Here is an 8,055-nt window from a genome sequence, read left to right on the forward strand (position 1 = left end):
GTTGCCTGAGTCCCTAGTCTGCTGATAGAATATTTAAAGCAAAAATATTTTTGCTCCCAAACTGAGCTACAAACACAGAAAATGAGAGGAGTCAGTACAGCGTAGGTGCTTTGCATCAGCCTTGGACACTTCTTATAGTCTTCCCAACTGCAAATATTTGTCACCACTGTGAACTTCCTTATCACTTCATCTTTAGCTTTCCCACTTCTCTTTTTTTTTTTTACCTTCTGTGATAATTTATGTATGTCTTATCACTCCTACTAAGCTCTTAGTTTCTTCAGAGCATGGTTCCCATCTGACCCATCTTTGATTGTTCCTAAAATCTTCCACTGTGCTTGCACAGGGACATGTCACACGTGATTGAAGGTGGGAGAGGATTTCATGTGTGACTTGGGGACTAGAGAAGAATCACGATCAGAGGAACAGAATGGGGAAAACAGGACCATTGTCTAGCTCTTCCAGGGAAATTAATTCATTCAATGAATAATTAAGGCTAAGTGCAAGATATTATTCTAAGACCTCTGGGTGATATAAATGTTGTAGAACATAGTGCCTGCTGTCAAGAGTGTGGTTAATTCCCATGCAGTACTTAAATGTTCACCTGTAGTTGTGCAAACGCAGTTGAAATTTAAAAGGAATTTTTTGTTTGGCCATTTAAGATGTTCTAAGCCACTATTCTCTTTTCCTGAATCAAATCTAGTTTGATAATCTGTGTCTCCAGCCTAGATTGCTCCCCGTAGGTACTTCAAATTTGTCATGTCAAAAACTAACTCCTCATGTGTCCTCCCAATGACTCCTCCTCCTGCATCTCCTGCTCAATAGCACCACTCATTCTCTGAAACCAGAACCCTAGAGGTCACTTGTCACTACTCTATTACATGCTACATTCAGTCTAACAGTCTTTCTTTCCTTAATTTTTTATTTTGGAAACTTGAAAGGTACAAAAGTAAACAGTATAATGATGCCAAAGTGTCTTTGAAGTTTGGGTTCCCTAGGGAATAAATTCTGATATGAAGATTTCAAGCAACTTATGAGAGAGTGCTTTTAGGGTCAACACATGTGGAAGGGAAAAAGAAATGGACAGGGGGACAAACAGCTGAGGTGCAGTCCCAGCAAAGGCCTTTAGCAGCCGCATGGGGAGCTCTGGAATTTGGACAGCCCTCAAGGGGTGAGATTAGCGGGGTCTTTACACTGTTTCACTGATCAGTCATTGAATGTGGGCTGCTTCCAGGAGATATGTCCTTAGTGAGGCAGTTTTCTCCAGTTAAGACAATCCCTAAAGAGGACTGACAGCTGGGGACATATATAGCAGCTGGGACATATGCCCATCCTCCCCTACAGAACATTGCTATAGAATATAAAATTTTCTCTGGAGAGGGAGAGAAAGGGAAGGTCTTTATCTTTCCTTTACCACCCTGGAATGTAAGCAAATGGCTCTAAGGGAGACAAGTCTCTAAATCTCTTTAGAGTTCAGTTCTCTATCTTTAGGATGAATATCCAGTCATCTTTTACTCAGAAGTCTCAGACTGTGCAGAAACACCAAGGAAATCTCCCTGAATTTCTTGGGATCTCCTGCCTATTTTTTCAAATTCTACTAATTTCTTTCCCTTGTGTCCCATGCTCCAGTGATCTAACCTAACATGCTCTCTAACCTCTTTTTGCCTTTGTACTTATTTTTGCTCTGTGTCTGCAACTCCTTTCCTCTCTCATCTTTACTTACTTAATTTCCTTCATTTTCACAACTCAGTTCTACTTCAGAAAGCTTATCCTCTCAGGGACTGGGTTAGGAGATTCTCCTAGGTATTCCCATGTGCATTGTGCTTAACTGTTTCATAGTATTCATCACACTAAAATTACACATATCATGGGTGGCGTTGGTGGTATAGTGGTGAGCAAAGCTGCCTTCCATATCTCCTTGAGGTGAATTGTTCTGCGGTAGATGGCGAGCAACTGTGGTGGACAGGGGTTATGTCTTTAAAAGCATCCCCAGCAAAATGGCAGCATAAAGAGCTCTGTAGACTCACCAATGAAACAGCTATAACTGGTAAAGAATTTTAAAAGAAACATGCAAAGTTTTTAGAAATTGCCCACAGGGAATATAGCAAGTAAACAAATATTTATTCAAGAAAATATACCAAGTTTTGGTAAGAACAGCAATAGTCAGTGGTACTTGAGCCACAACCTGATGTCCCTCCTCCCCTTCCTGGCATGAAGAAAGTTCCACTCAGTGGGTGTGGCCAAGAAGATGGGGCTCCCTTTTCCCCCATATCCCAAAAAGCCCTATGGCATCTCAATGGGAGGGGCAGGCTGCCAGTATTTCTCATCCTCCCTAGCTTTATGTTGCAGAGGCTAAATTTCATGCAAGTGTGGCCTGGAGATTGGGGAGACTGGGGATTCTTCCTCTTTTCAGACCTCATCCATGGGGCAGTGCTTCTATCCCAGGGGCAGCAGGCCGAGAGTACTGGAATACTGTTTTACCCTAGTTCACACACATGGTGGGAATTCCACGCCAGGACAGACAGGCTGAGAAGAACAGAAGCTACTGCCCCCTTCCAGAGCCCTCCTCATAAAGCAGGAGGTTCACTCTGAGAGAAGTCCACTGTCCCCATCCCCCATTCTGGGACAGTGGCTCAGAGATTTTGCCCAGGGAGATGATACATCCATTAAGAATAGAGAACTCTGAAACTCTCCCCAGAGGAACTGACTTTATTTGGGACAGCATATGGGAAAATTTGAATCTGAATGTGCTCTTAAAAGCAATGGAGATTTTGGTGGTAAGCAATTAAGAGGAGGCTAGCAGTTCCCTAAAAGCAGCAAGCTAAACTGCAGACCAGCTAGTTTACCAGGGAAACCAGGGAGGAGACAGCTAAGAATAGCCCTCCTGGGATCAGAACAAACCTCAAGACAACTCAAAAACTACCTCTACAAAGGAGCCCAAATTGAATTGGATTAGACTGACAGGGCGTTGTCAAAAGCAACAGAGCAATCTGCTAGCAGTTACAATAGTGGAGCTTAACAGCTGAGAGAAATACAAAAAGAGACAGACAGCTTAACAGAGAGATCAGAAAAAGAGACAAAGAGTGCAGGCTAAAACCACATTCATCCTAGGGTGACTGTGCATGGCCAAGGTTGCTGTCTCTGAGGAGCAACCTCAGAGGCTTTACACTGTGGGGGAAATGGATTTCACTAAAACAGTCCACCCAAGTCACTAAGTAAACAAGTAAACAAAAACAACAAGCTCCAGGGGGAAGGAGGAGTAATCAGTATCCAGAATTGCTACAATAAATTACATAAAATGTACAGTTTTTAAGAAAAAATTTATGAGATACGAAAAGGAACAGAAAAATTTGAACCATACACAGGAAAAAAGGATGCAAGAGAAATTACGTATCAGCGGGCCCAGATGGCAGACTTAAAGACTTTAGAGAAGTCATTAAAAATATATTCAAAGAATCAAAGGAACCCATACTTAACTTTAAAGATGTAAAGGAATGGGTGATGGCAGTGGCTCATCAAATACAGAATGGAAATAGATAGAAATTATTTAAAAAGAGCCAAATAGAAATTTTAGAGTTGAAAAGTAAAATAACTGAAATGAAAAAGGAACTAGACTTTTCACTGAGCACCTGCTGTGTACCAAGAACTTTTAGGCGCTGGTGGTACAGCAGTGAACAGATATACATCCGTGCTATATTTATATTTAACGTAGGGCCGGCCCGTGGTAAATATATCAGAGTGTGGTGCTGATATATTTAACATAGTACAGGAGGTCTTAGCCAGGGAAATGAAATAAGAGGAAAAAAAGATATAAAAGGAATAGGATTGGAAGGGAAAAAGCAAACTATCATTACTATTGTTATTCACAGCTGCTGATATCGATATATAAAACCTAAATCTACAGAAAGAATAATTAACAAGGTGACTAGATACTAGATCAATATGTAAAATTCAATTGCAATTTTATGTATTAGATTCAAGCAGTTAGAAAATATAAAGAAGTTTCTGAGAACTGTTAAAAAGGAGGCTGTTAAAAAAAGAGAGAGAAAATGTAAGGAAGTAAAAGATACCAAATACAATAGCCACACAAAGACATAAGGTACAAAGGAAAACTCCAGCAAAAGACAAGTAAAAAGTTCATGGAGAAAAATTATAAAACTTTATTAAAGATGCTAAAAGTGACTTAAAGAAATGTTTATGAATAGGAAGACTCAATATGATAAAAATGTTATTCCTTCCCTGCTATGGGTCAAATGTGTCCCCCAAAAGTTCAGATATTGGAAACTTGAGCCTCATTGTAAAAAGTGTTAAGAGGGTGGGAAATCTGATTACGGTATTTGAAAGGGGGGGCCTTTAAGAGGTGATTAGATTGTGGAAACTATGTGCCCCCATGAATGGAATGATTGCGCATTATGATACCCATGGAGTAATGGGAATGGTTCTGATGGCTTTAAAAGGAGAGCAAGTGAGCAGGTTAGCTCTCTAACCTGGTGAGAATGGGTTGCTCAGCCCATTCTCACCATGTCTCACCCTGGTTGCTGTAGAGGGTCATCACCAAAAAGAAGGCCCTCATCAGATGTATTCCCTGGACCCTGAACTTCCCAGCCTCATAAACTGTAAGAAATAAATTCCATTCTTTTATAAATTACCCAGTTTCAGTTATGCTGTTATAAGCAACAGAAATGGACTAATACATTTCCAAATTGACTTACAGATTTAATGTAATTCAATCAAAATGGCAATGGTACTATTAGAGAAATTCGACAAGTCAAATTTAAAATTTATATGAGAAAGCAGAATTCCAGTAATAGTCCAGATAGTCTTGAAGAATAAGATAACAGAAATTTTTTTCCTAGACAAGATTATTTTTAAAAACTGTAGTAATTAGAGGATGATACTAGTGTAGTTAAATCTAAATGGAGCCATGGAAGTAGACAGTAACCCCAGAAACAGTCTGAAGCTGGAGTGGGTACTAGAGGCCTTTTCCTGTACCAGCCTTAACCATTTCACTTTTTGACTGTGGGGAAAGGATTCTAAGGAGGGGCCTGGGTGGTGGTAGTGGTAGGGTTGAGGGTAGTAAGGAGGCGCTGGGTGGTAACTATTTACTAACAGTATAGAAATTGTTTGGTGTTTTAACAACAGGTACAGAACCATACAGTTGTACACTGGTTGCAATTAGTCACGGACACTTAATATATGACAGAAGTCACTTTAGATCATTGGAAAAAGATGGACTATTCAATAACAAGTATAACAGGTATATATATATATATGTATATATATATATATATATAAATAACAGGTATATAACAAATTATACATATGGAAAATAAGTATATGAGGGTACTTCACAAAGATCATGGAAAGATTCATATTACCTTTTAATTCTACTTTTCCATGAACTTTGTGAAGTACCCACGTACATACATATGGTTATACATATGAGAAAAAAGGTGAAATGGATCCTTAATTTATACCATACATAGAAATCATTTTTAGATGGATTATGGTGGATTAAAAGTGAATGGCAATACTTTAAGATTTTTGGAATAAAATTGTGGCAGATATGTTGGCAGTCGGCTTTGGTCTGAATGTCACCCCAGATTCATGTTTTGAAACTTAATTGCCAATGTGATAGTGTTAAGAGGTAGCACTGTTAGGAGAAAATTAAATCATGGGGTCAGAGACCTCATGAATGGCTTAGCAACTTTATACAAGGGCTGGAGAGAACTATCCTGACCCTTTTTGTCCTTCCACTCTTCCACCATATGAGGACACAGCAACAAGATGCCATCTTGGAAGCAGAAAGCAGCCCTCACCAGGCACCAAATCTACTGGTGCCTTGGTCTTGGACTTTCCAGCCTCCAGAGCTGTGAGAAATAAATTTTCATTGTTTATAAATTACTCAGCCTGTGGTATTTTGTTATAGCAGCAGGACTAAGACATAGTCCTATAAAGATGTGTGCCCATCTGTCATAGATTGAAACTGTTGCAGGGAAGAGGTTGCCCAGTTAGGGACTATATTTCCCAGCTTCCTTTGCACCTGGATGAATCCATGTGACTGAGTTCTGGTCAATGGCATGTGGACTGAAATGGTATATACCAGTGGTTCTCAGACTATCTGTGTTAATGGACAATTTCCGTCCAATCTATTATGAACCGATACTTTTGTAATCTATAATAAAAATAAATTACCAGAAAAATGAAATTGAAAAAGTCATACCAAATACAACCCATTTTTATTATTAGATCCAACAGACATAAATTTACTGTATCAAATTGCTATAACAGTTTACAAACATTTGTTCCCAATTTCAGTACTACTGTGAGATGCAGAGGTAGTAAACAGTTTGCAGACCAGCAGCAGTCAGTGAACCACACTTTGAGTGCACACCACTTGCGGGCCTGGCCCATAAAAACCTCGTGCAATTTTCCACATTCTCTTTCTTCTCCTGTCTACAGGCTAGATGTCTGTGCATCTAGACTTTGAAAGCCAATGACTGAGGATGGCAGTGGCTTCATAAGACTGGGTCCCCTAGTTACTGTTTGTAGTAGAACCCTCCGCACCTGATCCTGTCATTAATTGGACTTAATGTGAAAAAAATAACTTCATTTGTGTTAAGCCACTGAACATTCAAGGTTTATTAGTTATACTATAGGTATTAGCTTAACTGATAATGAAATATAGGGAAAATATTTATGACCCTAAGATACAAAAGCCCTGAGTAGGAATGATTAAAAAATCGACTATGCTAAAAATAAGAATTTCTGCACATCAAAAATCACCACAAATAAGTCAAAAACTGGGAAAAGATATTTGTAATACATTAATACATATAACAAACATCAGTTTAATATCCAGAATATAAAATGTAAGCCTACAAATCAACATGAAAAAGTGAAACAACTCAATTGAAAAATGGACAAAATAAATAAATATATAAACAGGAATTTCACAGTAGAGGAAGTATGAATAGAAAATTACAATTTGAAAAGATGTACAACTGTATTAGTTTGTTTTCTGTTGCTTATAACAGAATACCTGAATCTGGGTAATTTATAATGAAAAGAAATTTATTTCTTACAGTTTTGGAGACTGGAAAGTCCAAGGATCAGGGGCACATCTGGTGAGGGCCTTTTTCTGGGTGGGAACTCTTTATACAGTCCCATGGTGACTCAGGGTGTCACATGGGGTTGTATCACAGGGTATATCATGGCAAGAGCTCTCTCATGTGCTCTTTATAAAGCCACCAGTCCACACCTATAATAACTCATTATTCCATGAATGTATTAATCTAGTCATGAGTGTACAGTCCTCATGATCCAATCAGCTGTCAAAAGACTCACCTTTCAAATATCATAATCTGATTTTCCACCCTCTTAACATTGTCATAGCGGGGATCAAATTTCCAACACATGAACTTTTGGGGGGCACATGTGATCCATAGTAGCAATCACATTAATAAACAGAAAAATTAAAGAAATCAAATTTAATTGGACCTTGTATTTTTATCTGACAACCCTGCAAATAAGGAGACATACAAAAGTGTTCAAAGTAGCGTTGTTGACGAAATAATGGATAAACTGTATATTCGCACAATGAGATATTAGACAGCAGTGAAAAGGAATGAACTATAGCTATGAGTAATTACACAAATGAATCTTAGAAACACTAAGTTTAAAAAGCAATTCAAAAAATAAATATTATGAATTGCAATACCACTTTCATAAAACTAAAAACTAATCACAACTAAAAAATATATTGTTTAAACATACATACACATGTGATAAACATATGCAAGAGAATGAGAAACAATTTTCAAGGCAGTTGATATAAAAGGTAAAGTAGAGGCAGAGGAATGGGTAAAGAAGGAACTCGCAGACTGATGTGAAGTTGTTGGTAATGTTCTGGTTTCAACACAGGTAGAAGGTACACAGGTGTTTGCTTAACTGCTGTGCTTCTTACCTAATACCCGTCACATAAGTTTTTCTATGCAAAATATTGCATATCATTTTAAAAATAGATCAATGATCAGGAAAGCTAAGTGAGTTGATTTT

This window comes from Cynocephalus volans, chromosome 3, assembly GCF_027409185.1.
Source record: "Cynocephalus volans isolate mCynVol1 chromosome 3, mCynVol1.pri, whole genome shotgun sequence".
Classification (NCBI taxonomy): Eukaryota; Metazoa; Chordata; class Mammalia; order Dermoptera; family Cynocephalidae; genus Cynocephalus; species Cynocephalus volans.